An 18,944-nucleotide genomic window follows, 5' to 3' on the forward strand; every position below is an offset into this window, starting at 1 on the left:
TTTTCTTCTTTTTTTTTTTGAAATTTGAAATTTAAATTTTGAATTTTTTGAATTTTAATTTCAAATTTAGATCTTGAAATTTAAATTCTAAAATTTAAAATCAAATTTGATTTTTTTAATAATTTTTTTAATTCAAAATTTAAATTCATAAAATTCAGATTTGAATTTTTAATTAATTATTTATTTTTCTTTTTATTTGAAATTCAAAATTTAAATTCAAATTTAAATTTTGAAATTTTTAAAATTTTATTATTTATTATTTATTATTATTTTTAGTTTAATTTCAAACTCAAATTTTAAAATTTAAATTCTGGAAATTTAAATTCAAATTTGAATTAAAAAAAAATGCAAGCAAATCAACCACACAACCTAGGGTCTGACCTCGGGTTTCCTAAATTAGTGGTTCAACCAATGCAAATCCTTTTAGGATCACATGGAATTACATCACTTCCTTTGGTTAGACAGGTAAGAGGTGGGGATGTGGGAGGCTCCCTTTGGTCTCATAAGAACCTAATTAAGTAACCACAAAACCCGCTTAGGCTTAGCCGTTTAACATCTTTCCTTAGACACCAACCGCTGGTTATGAAAAATAATTTCAAGCTCTCCTAAAATTCAACACACCTTTGAACCAAATGTGAGGTTTCCCTAAAGGATCTTTCTATCCAAACTTTAAATTAGGGTTAGGGTGAATCGCACATGAATGGTGGTGAATTTTGGGCCAAGGAAGGGTGATGTAATCCCCACCTTATCTTATTTAGGTTGGATGCCCTTAAATGAATTAATGGAAGACAAAATAAGCACAACAAAATGAAATTGACTACAATGCATGAACAATTTTTCTAAGATGCAATTCAACAATTAAATCTAAAAGAATAATGCAAACAACTAAGCAAAAGGAACAATTAAAATAATAAAAAGAGCACCTAATACATTCACAACTAACAATAATAATTTCAGAAAATAAATAAACCTATATGATGCATGCTCTAGAATATCTAACCCTAAATAATGGAATGAAAATGCAAGAGAAATATTCAATTTTTTTTTGATTTTTAATATTTTTTTTAATTCAAAATTTAAACTTTTGGGAGTTTAAATTCAAATTCAGATTTTGAGATTTAAATTCCTAAAATTTAAATTTGATTTTCTTTAAAATTTGAACTTTTTTTTTTTATTTTTTCTATTTTCATTTTTTCTAAATTCAAAAATTTTAAATTTAAATTACGAAATTTGAAATTAAAATTAAAATTCAAATTCAAATCCAGATTCAAATTAAAATTAAAATTAAAATTAAAAATAAATTAAAATTAAAATTTAAATTAAAATTAAAATTAAAATTTAAATTCAGATTTGAAATTTAAACTCAAATTCGAAAATTTCAACAATTTCCTATTTAGAAATTAATTATTCAATTAAACAACTAAAAGAAAAGAAATTAAATAAAGCAACAAATAATAATTGGAAACAGAAAATAAAACAACAATTAATTGTGCTAAACAGAATTAACAACTACAAAAAATAAATTCTAACAAACTAATTGCTAATCTAAAAATTAAACTGAAAATAAAATGGTAAAAAAGAAAATTATGCAAGAAATAGATAAAATGAAAGAAAAAATATGAACAACCCCTCGCTGCCCTGGTCCCAAGGATAGTGATTAGAAGCGGGAGTGATCCATTGGTACTCATCAGGAATCTCATACCTATGGCACAACTCAACTATCTCTTCCTTGGATAGTTGAGTTCACCCGAACGAGCTTATCGCACCCTCAACCTCATCCCCTTTACCTATCAAGGCCCCACCAAAAAAGGACTCCAAAGTTTCTTCATCGGAGGAATTAGACTCCTCTTCCAACCCATAGTCGGATACCCTTTTGTCGGTAGAGTTATAAGACATGATGAGAAAGACAGTAGGAATACTCACCAGAAAATAAAAAAAGGAACCTCTAATGACAACGACCGAACTCGAGAGAAGAAGGAATCAGACCACTCACCTCTCTCCAAAAAAGTCCAAAAGCAGTGAAAGAGTGGGGACCTCAAGGGATACCATATTTAAAGCTCGCGAATGAAGAAATCAACAACCCAGATGGAGAGTCACAGCTGGCAGGAGCGCACTACTAGAGATCCAACGGTTCTAGTACATGATAGCCTGTCAGCAGCAAGAATTCGGCGCGCGCGCAACCCTCTAGCGCACCCCAATTCAAAAATTTGAAAGAGTCATGCATGCCTTCAAATTCAAAAAGCCTGCCATCTCACACACGTGAAAATCATGCCCTTAGCACTAGAACATTCTAGAAGAAGTGTTTCTGACCAAATTCGAGTCGAGCGAGCTGGGCTAGTGTTAGAAGCAAGATGAACCAGTGACAAGAGCGAACTGAACCAACAATTAGAGCAAGCAAGCCCAAAATGACCCCAAAAGTTCTACTCTCTTCGCCTACTGGATAGTGGCTCGAGAGTTAGGAGCAATAGATGAGGAGCATTTTGGTTACCCCACTGTAGGTATGTACAGCCCGCCCAGACCCTCAAAGAACACTCAGACGCCAACAATAACACCATAGAAGCACTTACGAGCAGCTTGTAATCAACCCTCACGCTATGATGAACTTGCGATACACCACCACCTTCTCAATGAACCCACAACACATAAAGCAAAACCGTGATAAACCTGCGGTCTACCAAGAGACCCAAGAGACCCAAGCACACTTGAGTGTGCGATGAAGTCACATCCGCTATGATGTGCGGTGAACTTACAATTCGTGAGCCCACTCTGGATGAAAAGTTAGAAAGGTCAGTTGGCCGAGCCCACGTGTGCCCGGACACATGTGAACCCATGACAGTAAAGGACATTGCGAACTGCCACATGGAACTGATGAAGCACCGACCGTCGAATGGTGATGTCACTATTGCCACATAGGATTATTTACTATATGCATAAAGGTAGTAGCACACGTGAGTAATGAGGGATCTCAAGGATAAGGAAAGCCAATCCTTGAGAGGATCCTCATGAGACATGTGGCGATACCCTAGTAGCGCATCTAACAATTGATAGCGAATCAAATATTTCCTTCCCCAATACGGAGCGAATATCTTAATTTCCTACCTTTTTGGATCTCGGTATCTCCTCCATAAATAGAGATCCTCTTCACATTAGAACTCATCCGATCCTAAGCATTTATCATCCAATACTCCCGAGTATGCTCTAACTCTCTTATTGTGCAAAACCTCGACCTAAAGACCTCATTCTCCCTTCCTTATAGGCCTTCCTCTATCTTTCAAAGAGACCACCCTTCACCCCAGCCTTACACCGCCTACAATAAAATCTCTGGTTCTGTCTTTGATCACAAAGAATGGCCTCAAGGAGAATCAACATCACCACCATCCATGAGGAGCAAGACAACACTCAAGAGAACACCAACCTTAGAGCTGAAAACTAGCTAGAAATTCAAACTTCCATCCAAGCGGATATTGAGATCTTGTCAAATAAGGTCTATGGGTTTGAGGCACTTTTCGAAGAACGGTTCAAAAAACTCGAAGAGAGCCAAGAAGATACAAGGAAAACTCTCTAGATCTTACTCAAACATTCAGCCCAAGCCGAACAGACCCCCGCTGCTACTATTCCCGGCGTCCCGAATTCCAACCCCAACCCAGTCGCCACGCCTCTAATCCTACATCCACCATCCCAGAACAGCCTAATAGAGCCAACCCTACTCCAACTTAAATAGGTCACCAGACCACCCCCCAATTTCACACCTTGCCCCACACCGACCTGATAATAGAGACCCCTCTTAGCCGGGATGAGCTGAGGGAATATGTCCAGGGGCTGGTAGTCGAAAGCCGCAACTAGGTCCAGGATTCAGCCATCTTGCAAAAGCCCTACTCCGATTACATCCTATACAAGCCCTACCCTATCGGGTACACCCCTCCCCAATATGGGCCTCAGTACGATGGATAGAGAGGTAGCTCATAGGAGCATGTTAGCAAGTTCGAGGATATCCTCGGCTCCTTTACTCTTGATAGAGACCTCAAAGTGCGCGAGTTTTCGAAGTCGCTAACCGGCCCAACGTACACATGGTTCGTAAGTCTTACCCCTAGGAGCATCAATTCATGGGGTGAATTAGCCAAGAAGTTTTTGTCAAAATTGTTCACCTTAGAAAGGAAACTGATAATGGCTGATCTACGAAACATAGAGCAAGGACCAAGAGAAGATCTCCTGGCCTACATCATGAGATTCCAGAAACTTACTCATTCTGTCTTCGATGAGAAATCTAGTGAAAGAAGCTTTGTCTAACAGTGAATCCAAGGTATGCGCCCTACCTATAGAATCGCCATCGAAAATATCGAAGTCGAAACCTTCAACCAGCTCTGGAGATGCATGAAGAGAATGGTGCGAACTATCAAGGACACTTCCCCTTACAACAAAAACAATGCATGCACGGTTGATAGGAGGCCCAGGAATAATAGAGGAGCTAGACAAGGGCCATATCAATGAGACAATACCTAGGGGAAGAGAATCCCACCGCCATCATGATTATGAATAAGCTATTAGAGGATAGAGTCATCATCCTTCCGCCGCCACCGCCAGGAGTAGACCTAGAGAAAGACAGGCACGGAGGAAGGTGGTGCAACTACCATTAGATGCCTCACCACGACCTAATGGACTGTTTCACCTGGAGGAGAATATTCGCACAGAAAGTAAAGTTGATTAGTTTGTAATGAAAGACCCAACTCACGTAGAAATCAACATGGTAGGGGTGTCTAGACAGTACCAAGCTAACGCTCTGATAGAGAAGCTGGAGCAAAACAAAGAACTACGACAGTTCTTCACCAAACAGGGGGCCAACACAACACAAAAGTTGGCCATCAGGGCATTGTCCGAAGTATTTTGGCACCCCCTACAAATGCACCAATGCATCAAATCCAAACACTGAGGGAGATCGATAAGGATTTCAGCAACCAGGGCCCTGTTTGACAAAACCAAGACGCAAATCCAAGACGCCATCTACTTCACGGAGTTAGTAGAGGACGGCGAAACAAGAATAGCCAAAGTCGAGGGAACAAAGTTACCACGCCCACATGAGAACGAACCCACAGGAGCATCAGAACATTAGAAAAGGAGCAGATGCGTTAGGATGACAAGTGACGATGGGAAGGAATACTACACCATCGTCGAGGACAATGAGGATGACAAACCACCTATAGCTAAGAAAGCGATCCCTAAGGTATGATTTTGTAATTTGTTTAACGTAGCCTTATCGTAGCTTGTTTTAAAAAAATAAAAGTTTATTTTTCAAAAGAGATTCAACTTTAACTTATATTTTCCAAATCAAATATATCTTTTAAAAAAAATTTGCATTTCTCTAGCGGAAGACTCTAATTAATGTCTCAACCAATACCATTTCACCTCATCGCAAACCGATGTCACTACGGTCTTACCATCAGGCAAAAATCCGACAGCTGAACATGGCACAAAGGTACAACATTAAAATCACAGACCTATATAGACACAAATTTCCACCAAAATTTGAAACAAATAACAACTTGGACAACTTTAGGAGTTGATAGAAGATGCAATGGAATACTGCGGTGAAGTCAGAACACCTCCGAGGTGCATGACAGACTCCATCAATACGGTCAAGGAACCATTAGAGGAGATTAATCTAGCAACTGACGGAACAGATAAAAGACCTTTATACATATCCGCCAAGCTAGCAGCCGAAGACAAAGGAAAACTCATTTCACTTCTAAAAGGTAAAGGAAATATCCTTATCGGAGAAACTTTAGAACCCAAAACCACTCTAACCCGCGTCTCTCTCACATAATTTTAGGATGTATTCACCTGGTCATATGACTAGATGCCAGGACTCGATTTAGAGCTTGTCCACCATTCTCTATGCATAGATCCAAAATCTCGGCCAGTGAAGTTGCCACAAAGGATCTTTAAGCCAGAAATAACTCTAAACATCTAGGAGGAAATGGAGCGGATTTTGAGAGTAGGCTTCATCAAACCTATAGCTCACCTTCAGTGGCTCGCTAATGTAGTTCTAGTAAAGAAGAAGAATGGGCAACTGAGGTTAGTACCTTTCCCATTGATAACTCTGTATTTTGATGCCTTAAGGTCATCCTTTTAGGTGTATTTTAGACCTTAGATTGACTAATTTGTACCCTTTTTACGGTTAAATTCAATGTTGTGACCTCTGAGGGTCCCTATGCAAATTCTGGGTAAAAACTGGGAAATTTACAGAGTTATCTGCAAATTTTGGGAAGTTGGTGAGAATTCTAGCTGAGAGGGGAGTTTCTGTGAAAAGCTTAGCACAGGAGGGTGCCTCCTATCTGCTAAACCTAGAAAGGCGCCACTCCTACTGTATTAGCATACTCCCATATCCTTAGCAAACTCTAGGGCGCCTCCCCCCACATTCTTTTCACCTCTAACAAACCCTAGCCGACCCTAACTGCAAAGTCTTCACCTTCCACTCCTCCCTAACATTTAATCTCAACCATCCAAGCCTTAGCAACCTCTCATACGCTTAGATCTTCACCTCGCAATCCCCACTCTCCATTCTAGGGTGCCATCTCTTTAGCATTCTAACCCTAGGGTGCCACCTAACTCATAATCTCCACCATTCAATCCTAGGAGCTTAAATCCCAATCCTCCATACTTATAGGCACCCTCTCCTTTTCACTCTAGTCGTAGGATCCCCCTAGTTTAATCCTAACCCTCAATTCCTAAACCCTAGGGGTGCCCATTTTCTCCATAAACCCCCTCTCTTTTTCTCCAATCCTAGTTTTGTCCACCCTTGTCTATAAAAAGGACCCCAAGGGCCCTGGAGAAGGGGCTGGTCATTTCACCCAGTTTGCAAGGCTAAGGTTTCTTGAGGAGTTCAAGGGTTGTAGAACGGAAGGACACCCAGATCTTGTCAAGAGGGGTTCTTGCAAGCAATCTAGCCAATCTGCAACTGTCGCCACTAGATTTGATCAGCCATCCCTATCATTTTCTTTATTTTCTTTTATGTTATTTTTATTCTAGAAATCTTTTAAATTTAATTTCTATTTGTTTGTGTGTTTTGCAGATCTGAATTCGTCCGGTTCAAGACTAAGGTGTCTTGAGGGGTTTGAGGGCTGAACGGAGGGAGAAAGCATGTATTTCGTCTTCCCGGATAGCTACCGCCACTGGATCTGAATTTTGAATCATTTTTCTCTATTTTTTTGTTGATTTCCGTGTTCTTTAATTTTTTTTTGTTGATTTCAGCATTAATAAATTTTATGTTCTTATTTTCTACGAACCCCAGATCTATTTTCCTTTTATTTGTTTGGAACAAAAATAATAATTTTTATTCTTGCTTCCTTGTGGGTTCGACCCCTTCCTTACCACGTACTACATTGTTTAAAGTTATGTGAGGATTGGAAAATTTTATAAATCTCTACATTGGTGCGATGGGTGTTTGACGACGCATCCTGGGTGCACCAAGTTTTTGGCGCCGTTGCCGGGGAAGCAACGGATTGAAAATTTTTATTTCTTTGTTTCGGATCCGTTTACATTATTTTTTTTACTTCATTAGTTTTCTGATGTTTGAAAATAAAACTCTCATATTTCTTCTTTGTTTTCGTAGGACATAGCTGCCAAAGGCGGGGTGCTGGAACACTACCAAACTGTGCACAAAAAAAAAAAAAGAAAAGAAACATATTGTATAGTGATTCAGGTGTGGTCGTCCCAATTTATTTCTGATTTTTCTTTTTATTTTCGAATTTATCTTGGTAGATTAGTGTTTTCGAAACTTCGGTTATTTATTTTTATTTTCATTTCTTAATAGATTCAGCTATATTTTTTTAGGATTATTTTTTTCTTTTGTTTCGTCTTTAGATCTAGTTAGTTATCTGTTTATTTCTGTATTCGCATGTTTTTTTTTTCGTTTTGGAATTAATTGTTCCTATATTTTCTTTCATGTCTTTAATTTTCTTGCTTGGTGCGATTTTTGTTTTAGGAATAATGATTTCTATTGTCTTTTGTTTTTGATTTCAGTAGGTGCGATTGCATTTTTAGCATTAATAGCTGTATTTTTCCGTTAATCCATTTAAGGGCAATCCAATTTAAATAAGATAAGGTGGGGATTTCATCACCCTTCCTTGGCCAAAATGTTAGACAGTTTTGTATGCCCTTAGCTCCAATCAGTTTTGATGTACTTTTGACATTTAGTGTAAATGAATAAAGTGCACGTTTGATTCATGTTGTGTGGTACTGGACACTTAATGAGACTCGTGTTAGTTTAGAATGTTCACAGTCATTGGATAAGTCTAGGGAGATTTATCCTACCAAGGCTGACACTAGTGTGCTGCCAAATGTTTGGGTGGCCTGTCTCAGCCGCCAGGGTGAGACCCAAGGCACATGCAGTGTAGTATTACTTGAATCTTTGAATTGGACCAAATTTCTAGTTTTGCCCTAGACCTGGGAGATTGATGGGAAAAACTGAAAAGTTACACCTGACTCCTAGACTCGATTATGATACTACACTAGGAGTCAAATTGGGCTGTCTTTGATATGCCAATCAGTGAGATCCTTGGCAGGGGTCAAAACCTGGGTATGATGGGACAGCTTGAGAATTCATCTGAGTGGTTGATCATAGTGATGGGATCAGCCCCTTTGTCGGACAAAGGTAATGATCGTGGATGTGCTCTCTCTGATGGACACCAAATTGCTGGTAGTTTATATATAAGATATATAGATATGTACAGTTTCAAAAATGTTTGCAAATGGTTTTAATTTTCGGGATCCATGTGAGTAGAGAGTGCAACATTGTTCCTTGTAGCCAAGGGAGAGGTCCTCTCTTGTCGGGTAGTGTTTGATCATTATGACCTGAGAGGTTAAGTGTAAAGCCATTTAGGGTTATACCTGATGGGTTAATCTTGCATCTGCCCACAGTCCCTGGGTTTTTATAAGATGGCTTGGCCCAGGGACCACTTAGTGTAAGTGTTGGGCCCATAGAGTCCATGTGATGGGCTCAAGGGGTTCACTGGGCTTTCTAGTGAATTCGGCTAGGCCTTGTAACAGAGGTTGGGCCGGACCCATGTGGATGTTGTGTAGGTCAATGCTTGGGTCCCAGGCCATACAAAGAATCCCAACTAGGTAGTAGTTTGGAATCCTATTGAGCATTTAAAACATATTGAGCCTAAAGCCCATTTTGAACTGGGCTGATTTGATCAGTCACTTAAAGTGGTGGATCTGAGATTAGGTCAAGCCAAAAGGATTGGGTCTTAACCCTATCCACTCTTGGAGACCAAATTCAAATAGGATTTGAATCTAGTAACCTTCTGATGAGATTAGGAGTAGGATGATCTAATCTGCAGATAGTATTAAGAAGACTCCTTATCCAAATACAGATTTGGATTAGGATAACTCCTAATGGGATTAAGAGGTTTCTTAAGGATTTTGCAGAACACTCTGCAACTTTGAGATAGGATCTCAGAAACCCTAGAGAAGGAAAAAAATAGTTCGCCATCTTCTTCTCTAGCCTTCTTCTCTAGTAGCCACCACCATCTACTGCCAGTTCAAGTTCTCTGTGAGGGAAGATCAAGAAAAGTTCTTGATTGTGTGTGGTGCTCACTGCTTCCATCGAATTCTTCAGAAGAACCTGGTTCGTGGGAGGAACACTGCTGGTTCTGTTCCATCATCACTGTGTCATCTTCAGTGGGAGTAGTTCTTGGGATTTTCTTTGGGTGTGAACACCAACGTTGGGAGATACTGCTTCTCCGGATCAGGTATATCCCTTCCCTTCTCTTTTGGTTCAGAATTGGTTCGGTTTTGTTTCAAGATAAATCCTGGAAATTTCAGGGAATATGATTCCGAGTTGGAAGAATGGCAAGAAATTTTTTAAATTCGCCCACCCATTCCGTAACCTTTTTGGCATCCATATGATGGATATTACCATTCTTTCACTAAAAACCACCACCCTTTCACGTGCGGTTCACCCTAAACCTTAATTTAAAATTTGGATAGTAAGATCCTTTATGAGGCCCCACATATTTGGTTCAAAAGTGTGCTGAATTTTAGGGATGCTTGTAATTAGTTTCCATAACTGGCGGTTGGTGTCTAAGGAAAGAGGTTAACCAGCTAAGCCTAAGCTGGTTTTGTGGTTACTTAATTAGGTCCTTTCGAAAGCAAGGGGAGCCTCCCACATCCCCACATCTTACCTGGCTAACCAAAGGAAGTGGTGTAATTCCAAGTGAACCTAAGAGGATTCACATTGGTTGAACCACTAGTTTAGGAAACCTTAGATCAGCCCTTAGGCCGTGTGTCAGGTATTTAAATTTCAAAATCTAAATTTGAATTTAAATTTCAAATTTCAAAAAAGAAGAAAAAGGGACTTCTAAGTTGTATGTTGGGAAGGAGACCTCTGAGGAGAGATAGTAGAACCCATACCTGAGATAGAGAGATACCTCATCACCAGCAACACAACCAAATGGCCGGGATCGATGATGAGCAGCCCAGAAAGCTGAAGGAGTATTTCACTCCAACCTAGTATTACCCTTCATCCTGCATACAGTTACCAGATACCCAACCTTGTAGTATGAGATTAAATCAAGCACAATCCAGATGCTCCCCTCTTTCTACGGGAGCCCGAGTGAGGACCTATACAAACACATAGATGAGTTTCTAGAAATATGTTCCATTGTAAAGATCCAAAACTTTAATGATGATGCCCTTAGATTAACTCTTTTTCCCTTCTCTTTGAAAGACAAGGCCAAGCATTGGTTGGGAACTATAGGGAGACCTATTAGAACTTGGGCAGAAATGCAACAAGAATTCCTTAGAAAGTTCTACCCTATAGGATGAACCAACACCATGAGAAGAGCCATCACTGGATTCACCCAAACACCAGGTGAACAAATTCACGAGTCTTGGGAGAGAATGAAAGAGTTGTTGAGAAAGTGCCCACACCATGGCTTGTCCAAGTGGCAAATTGTCCAAGCCTTCTATAAAGGTTTGATTGATCAATATAGGCAAATGGTAGATGCATCCTGTGGGGGGACATTTATGAGTAAAAGTGGGGATGAAGTGTATGCTCTTTTTGAAACATTGAGTGAAAATTCCATTAACAATGCATCATTATATTCTTATGAGATGTCGATGGGACCCTCAAAGAGGGTAGGGCTCTATGAAGTCAGGAATAGTATAGAGCCTAGGGCAAGAATGGACCTGAATGCAATCTCTAGAAAATTTGACAAGGTGGATCTTCTAGCCCAAAAGCTTGATCAATTCTTCACCTATAACCAGCAACTGGGCCCATCTACACCTTATCCTAAAGTTTGCTCCATTAGCTTGGCTCACCAAGTTGATGATTGTCCAATGGTGACCCAGCTTCTAATGTTTATCCAAGAATAGGTTCAAGCAACCTAGAGTTTCTCGAGGCATAATAATGACCCATTTTCAAATACTTATAGCTCTGGGTGGAGAAATCACCCTAACTTTTCTTGGAGGACACATCAATCTAACACACAGTCCTAGCAGTACCATCCATCTAACTCTATGGCCCAAAAATTTTAGAGGCCACAAGTGGAGAGCCAATTCCAGTAGACTTACACTAGGAACCAGTCGGTCCAACCTTATTAGGTTTACCCGCAACCTCCTCAAACCAATACAGTTGATGACAAATTCATGCAACTTCAGCAGCTGATTCTAACTTAGCAGAAGTCCATCACTAGATTAGAGAGACAAATAGGACAGCTTTCCAAAGCCAATGCAAAGAGAGTAGGACAACTACCGAGTCAACCAGTTGCGAATCCTAGAAATCAGCCACCGTGTTTTCCTCCATAGCAGGTTCAACCACCTCGTAAGAACCCTCAGTTTGTAAATGCTGAGGCTATTACGACCTTAAGGAGTGGAAGGATTTTAAAGGACCCATATGAGAAAAAGAAATTTGAAAACATCAATGAAGAAGGAAAGGAGTAAGAAGACCATAAGTTGGGGGGAGAAAAAGGAAAGGAAAATTTAGAAGAACAACCTATAGTGAACCGACCTGTAGTTCCCTTTCCAACTGCATTCACAGTTGGGCTGTTGCGAAAAATGAAAGAGACTCGCAACAAGGAGATCAGAGAGTTAATTCAAGCAATTCCATTTTAACATCCCTCTCCTTGATGCAATCCAACATGTCCTAGCCTACGCCAAGTTCTTGAAAGAGTTATGTTAACATCCCCAGAAAAAGTGACGCTCTCGGTAGATGTTAGTGTGGTTCTCCAAAACAGACTCCCCTAGTAAATGAAAGACCCTAGTGCTCTAATAAGCTGTGTCATCTCTAGAATCATTTCTGATCGGGCCTTATTGCATCTTGGGGCCAGTGTAAATCTTCTCCCCTCTATTACTTTTGAAAGGTTCAGGGTCGGCGAGTTAAAACCTACCTTGGTAATTCTGTAACTCGTTGATCAGTCAGTCAAGACTCCTTGAGGTGTTATTGATGACGTCATTATTAGAGCAGAGGATTGTTACTTCCCAATGGATTTTATCATCCTAGACATGACCCCAACTGAGGAACTAAATCATAACTCGATAATTTTAGGACGTTCATTTCTAGCAATTGCCAATTAAAACATCAACTGCAAATCGGGAGAATTGAACATTTCATTTGGAGAGTAGAGTGTCCAATTAAATGTATTTAGTGCCACTAAGTATCAAAATCTAGGGGAAGATGAGTTCAAGATAGATGTAGTAGATGACCTTGTAGATGCCCTGTCTACCCTTTGGTTAGCCCAATCTGAGCCCTGTCCGTGTAAAGATTAAAGCGAGTCTGGAAGTGCAGATGTGAGAAATGAATGAATTCGTCTGGCTGAAGACGTTAAACTTAGCACTGGTTGGGAGGCAACCCAACGTAGTTTTCAGTTGCTTTTGCTTTTAGGATTAGAGTTATTGTTTTCTTGATTCAAGACCAGTTGGTAGTCCTTGAACCCCTTGGGAAAAACCCTCTTGATTGTTCCCTTAGGCCCAAGTCCCTTTATATCATTCTAGTCATGCCATTGGAGACAATGGCATTTAAGTTGGGGGGTAAGGAAAGGAAAAAATATATAATAATAATAATAATAATAATAATAATAATAATAATAATAATAATAATAACAACAACAACAATAATAAGAGCTAAGCCTCTAGGAATGCAGAACTAAAATTTTCACTTTTTTTTCCATTAAAAGAGATTCCCGAATAGAAAAAGTTGAGGAAACTAATAAAAGAATATTGAATTTTGTAGAGATTGGTAGCAAGTGACAGGAGTTAAATTGGTCTTGTTTGAATGTTGTCAAAACTGTTTAAAAATTGAAAATACTCCAAAGTTTTCCCTTGTGAAGATAAGAAGAAAAGATTGAGAAATCAGACGAAAAATTCTTCAAATTAATAGAGATAGTGGACTACCCCGAACAGTGCTGAATTTTACACACAGAAAAAAAAAGAGAGAATAAAAGGTCAATGGACACCCTAGACTTAGTAACTGGGTCTCTTCACCTAAGTTATGTGTCAAGATTCGCATCAAACGGGAAAGGGAATGCCAAAGACACTTACCTAACACTTAGTAACCGGGTCTCTTCACCTAAGTCAAGTGTCAAGATTCGTGTCAAACGATGGAAGGTAGCAATAAAAGCATGTGTTTATATTAAGTTTAGGGGTATAAATTCACTGTCAGAAATGATAAGAAGAATACCTGCTTGATTTTAAAAATCAATCTCAACTTATCGAGACAGTCTGCAAATGGAAGGTTATATAAGATTTTTAAGCCAAGTTTCTATAATGTTCAAAGCAGGACGGTTTTACCCCTTAAACCTAATACTGATATATACAAAGTTTGAGAATTTTGGAATCAGGATGCCTGGATAATTTTGTCAGGGATGATCTTGCAATGGGAATGATCTATTTACTCAATGTAATTTTAAGGCTGCATTGCTAAGGGACTAGCAATGGTTAAGTTGGGGGGTGTGATAACTCCGTATTTTGATGCCTTAAGGGCATCATTTTAGGGGTATTTTAGACATTAGACTGACTAATTTATACCAATTTTCTAGTTAAATTCAATGTTGTGACATCTGAGGGTCCCTGTGCAAATTATGGGTAAAAATAGGAAATTTACAGAGTTTTCTACAGATTTTGGGAAACTGGTGAGAATTCCTATTGAGAGAGGGGGTGTTTTTGTGAAAAATTGAGCACAGTAGGGTGCCTCCTATCTGCTAAACCCAGAAAGGCACCCCTCCTACTGTATTAGCATACTCCCCTCTCCTTAGCAAACCCTAGGGTGCCTCCCCACTCAATTCTTTTCACCTCTAAGAAAACTTAGCCGCCCCTAACTGCTAAATCTTCTCCTTCCACTCTTCCCTAACATCTAATCACAACCATCCAAGCCTTAGCAACCTCTCATACCCTTAGATCTTCACCTTGCAATCTCCACCCTCCATTCTAGGGCGCCATCTCTTTAGCATTCTAACCCTAGGGTGCCACCTAACTCCTAATCTCCACCATTCAATCCTAGGAGCTTAAATCCCCGCCCTCCATACTTATAGGCACCCTCTCCTTTTCACTCTATCCGTAGGATCCCTATAGTTTAATTCTAACCCTTCATTCCTAAACCCTAGGGGTGCCCATTTTCTGCGTAAACCCACTACCTGCTCCTCTCTTTCTCTCTAATCCTAGTTTTGTCCACCCTTCTCTATAAAAAGGATCCCAAGGGCCCTAGAGAATGGGTTGGTCAATGCACCTAGTTCACAAGGCTAAGGTTTCATGAGGAGTTCAAGTGTTGTAGAAGGGAAGGATGCCCAGATCTTGTCAGGAGAGGTTCTAGCAAGTAGTCTAGCCAATCTTCAACTACCACCACTAGATTTTATTAGCCATCCCTTTTGATTTCTTTATTTTTTTATGTTATTTTTATTCTGACAATCTTTTAGATTTAATTTCTATTTGTTTGTGTGTTTTTCCGATCTGAATTCATCGGGTTCAAGGCTAAGGTGTCTCGAGGTATTCGAGGGCTGAATAGAGGGAGAAAGCGTGTATTTCGTCTTCCCGGACAGCTACCGCCATTGGATCCAAATTTTGGATCATTTTATTTATTTACTTTTTGTTGATTTTAGTGTTCTTTAATTTTTAAATTTTAATTATTTCCTTGTTCCATTTAGAACATTTAATTTCAGCATTAATAAATTTTATGTTCTTAATTTCTGCAAATCGTAGATCTATTTTCCTTTTATTTGTCTAGAACGAAAATAATAATTTTTATTCTTGCTTCCCTATGGGTTTGACCCCTTCCTTACCATGCACTACATTGTTTAAGGTTATGTGAGGATTGGAAAATTTTACATATTTCCAAAATGGTGCCACGGGTGTTTGACAATGCATCCCGTGTGCACCACCCACCTAGTCCCTTAACAATAGTCAAACACCCAAATACTAACTTCACCTTATCATAGATGTTGCGTCGATTTTAGGGACCTGAACACCTTATCATGGAGGTGTTGATAGACTCAACTGCGGGACATGAGCTTTTCTCCTTCCTAGATGTCTACAGTGGGTTCAACCAAATTTTCATGGACCCCGCATCCCTTAGCTCCAATCAGATTGATGTACTTGAAAACATTTATTGTAAATGAATAAAAGTACATAATTGATTCATGTGTTTTGGTATGTTTCTATGTAATACCCTTAAACTGGACACCTATGAAACTCATATTAGTTTAGAATCTTCACGGCCATTGGATAGATCTGGGGAGATTTATCCTACCAAGGCTGACACTGATGTGCCACCAAGTTGGTTGAGGTGGCTTGTCTCAGCTGCCAGGGTGAGACCTGAGGTGCATACAGTGTGGGTTTTCTTGAAACCCTGAACCAGACTGAAATTCCAGTATTGCCTTGGACCTTAGAGATAGATGGATAAAACTGGAATGTTACACTGACCCCTAGACTCGATTATGGTACTGCACTAGGTGTTGGATTGGGCTCTCTTTGATATGCCAATTAGTGAGATCCTTAATGGGGGGTCAAAACTGGGTATGTTGGGACAGTCCAAGAATTCATCTGAGTGGGTGATCATAGTGACAAGATCAACCCCTTTGTCGGACAAAGTGAATGATTGGGGATGCACTCTCTCTAATGGAAACCTAAACTGTCGGTAGTTGATTTCAAATGCTGAAATTTGTTTTTTGCAAAATATATTTATATAAATATATATATTATGGTTTCAAAATGTTTGCAAATGGTTTTAATTCCTGGGATCCATGTAAGTAGAGAGTACAACACTGTTCCTTGTAGCTGAGGGAGAGGTCCTCTCTTGTCGGGCAGTGTTTGATCATTATGGGCTAAGAGGTTAAGTGTAAAACCATTGATGGTAATACCTAATGGGCTAATCTTGCATCTTCCCATAGTCCTTGGGTTTTCATAAGGTGGCTGGACCCAAGGACTATTTAGTGTAAATGTTGGGCCCATTAAGAACCCATGGTGATGGACTTAGGGGTTCATTGTCTCCTACAGTGAATTTGGCCAGGCATTGTAACAAAGGCTGGGCTGAACCCATGTAGCTGATGTGTAGATCGATGTAAGGGTCCCACACCATATAAAGAGAGCCAACTGGGCAGCATGTTAAAGGTGTAAGTGAGCACATTGGCTTAATGGGCCTAAAGCCCAATTCGAACTGGGCTTAAATTGGTTAATTAAAAGGAGGGAAGAACTAATTTATAATCTGATTAGAATTAGTTGAAAGGATAAGATAAGACTTATCCATTTAAGAGTTCAGATCTAAATATCAAATTTGGATCAAGAAACTCTGTCCTAATTAGATTAGGAGGCTGATCCAAAGAAGACTATAAATAGGGGGCGAGTTCCTTAGTTTTAAACACAACAATCTGCAGAGTTCTCCCTTTGTTCTTGCCATCCCTACTCAGTTTGATCCCCACCTATTGAACTGATAAAGAAAGAGTTCTTGATATTGTTTCCTGGATAAAGAAACAATCTGAAGTCGTGCTCACCATCCCTTTACTCCATTCTTGCTGAAGAATTTAGTTCCTATTGAAGATCCGTCCTGGTGATCCTGCTTCACTACGCACTGTGTCATCTTCAGTGGAAGTGGGTTTTGGTTTTCTCCTTGGGCTTGAACACCTTCATTGGGAGTTACTGCTATTTCAAATAAGGTATATCCCTCTCCTCCCTTTGGTTTCAGATTTGGTCCAATTTTGTTTCAAGAGTGATCCTTGAAAATGTAATTTTCTAAAATAGGGAATGCGATTCCCAGACGGGAGAGAGAAATTTTTGAACATTTGCCCAAGAATTATCTCTAATCTCTTCACCCATAGGGAACTTCTATTACAAGATGATGCCCTTCGGCTTGAAGAATGCCAGAGCCACATACCAAAGAGCGATGACTAGTGTTTTCCACGACATGATCCACAAGGAAATAAGTGTTATGTGGATGACATAGTTGTCAAGGCAAGAAGAAGAGAGGAGCACTCAGAAGTTCTAAGAAAGGTGTTCGTAAGATGTAGAGAGTTCAAGATAACATTGAATCCACTAAAGTGCGCATTTGGGGTATAGTTCAGAAATCTCCTAGGATACCAGGTAGATCAGTCCGAGATTCATCTAAACGAAAGCAGGGTCAAAGCCATCTTAGATCTTCCACAACCAGCAAATGAGTCCTAATTAAAAACATTCCTAGGAAAAGTCTCATATTTAAGAAGGTTTATCCCCGGCCTCGCGCACATGGCTTTGCCGTTGATGAAATTAGTCAAGAAATCTGCTGATTTTAGATGTACTCAAGCATCAAAGTACTTTTGAGCAACTAAAGGTGACACTGGCTAGGGCACCGACAATGTCACCACCCAAAGACGGGCGGGAATTCAGAATATACATCGCAACGGGGATAGAGGCCATAGGATGCCTACTAGCATAGGAGGATGAGGGCAAAGTTGAACTCCCCATCCACTACGCCAGTAGGACCCTTAAACTAGCGAAGAAGAACTATTCCCATATGGAGCAATAGTGCTTGGCCCTGGTTTTTGCTACACAAAAATTTAGGCACTACATCCTAGGGCAAAAGGTGAGGCTCATCACATGAAATGACCCAATCAAGTTCTTCATGGATAGACCTCCTCACTTTGGCAGATTTGTCAGGTGGATGATGCAACTCAATGAGTATGCGATAAAGTACACATAGCCTAAAGCCATTAAGTGTCAGGCAGTAGTGGACCAACTGGCCACTTTCCCATTGATCTCTAACTTTTCCATATCAAAGAGGTTCCCGGAGACATACCCATGATCGCCCTAGCCAAAAGTAGAGAGTGGATCCTAACCTTTGACGGGAGTAGCACGAACACCTCGACCGGCGTTGGAGTAACCTTAACTTCCCCTGATGGACAAACCTCCGCTTACCCATTTAAGCTTCAATTCTCCTTTTCCAAATTAAAAAAAATACCTAGGAAAATACAGCTTGACAAACCGGCATGTGGCAATCGACATCAGGTGTGTGGTCGAGCTGGGGCAAACTTGGCCCGCCAACAACAACAGCTCACCCTTAACTTGTCCCGCACGCCACGCCTGCTCGAACACCATTACCTCGACTATAGGAATAGCTCGCCGAACCGTACACCACAAGATCCGTGGGTGACCTATAAGAACAGCAACTAATAGTCTAGCACACCCCAAACTACGGGCCTAATGGCACCTGAACCTTAGATAGCTATAATCACTTTGAAAGGTATGCACACAAAATCTCTTGAAATATTTCACATACTCTTATCAAAATCTCCTTACTGACTTAAGCATCAGAGTGTCCCCCTAAGTAAGCACTCTAATTCTTCTCTTTTCTCAGCCCTTCTTAGCTCAGACTTGCAATTACCAGCTCGACAGTACAGCTCGGCATTGCTAGATCAGAACCTAGTTCGGGCCTAGTCATTGACATGAGGGAGCGAGCGGATAGCGCATCATTAGGTATATAAGTGGGT

The 18,944-nt window shown here is 39.9% G+C and overlaps 1 non-coding gene across 1 annotated transcript; it reads right to left on the minus strand.

The window, feature by feature from the left end:
• Positions 1–10,830: 10,830 nt before the first annotated feature.
• On the minus strand, positions 10,831–10,937 carry LOC148848926 (small nucleolar RNA R71). The gene has a single exon (XR_016101601.1). It is a non-coding gene; the product is annotated as a small nucleolar RNA R71 (small nucleolar RNA).
• Positions 10,938–18,944: the final 8,007 nt, after the last annotated feature.

Source organism: Nelumbo lutea, chromosome 6 (assembly GCF_056320005.1).
Source record: "Nelumbo lutea isolate HS-2025 chromosome 6, American lotus-T2T, whole genome shotgun sequence".
Lineage (NCBI taxonomy): Eukaryota > Viridiplantae > Streptophyta > Magnoliopsida > Proteales > Nelumbonaceae > Nelumbo > Nelumbo lutea.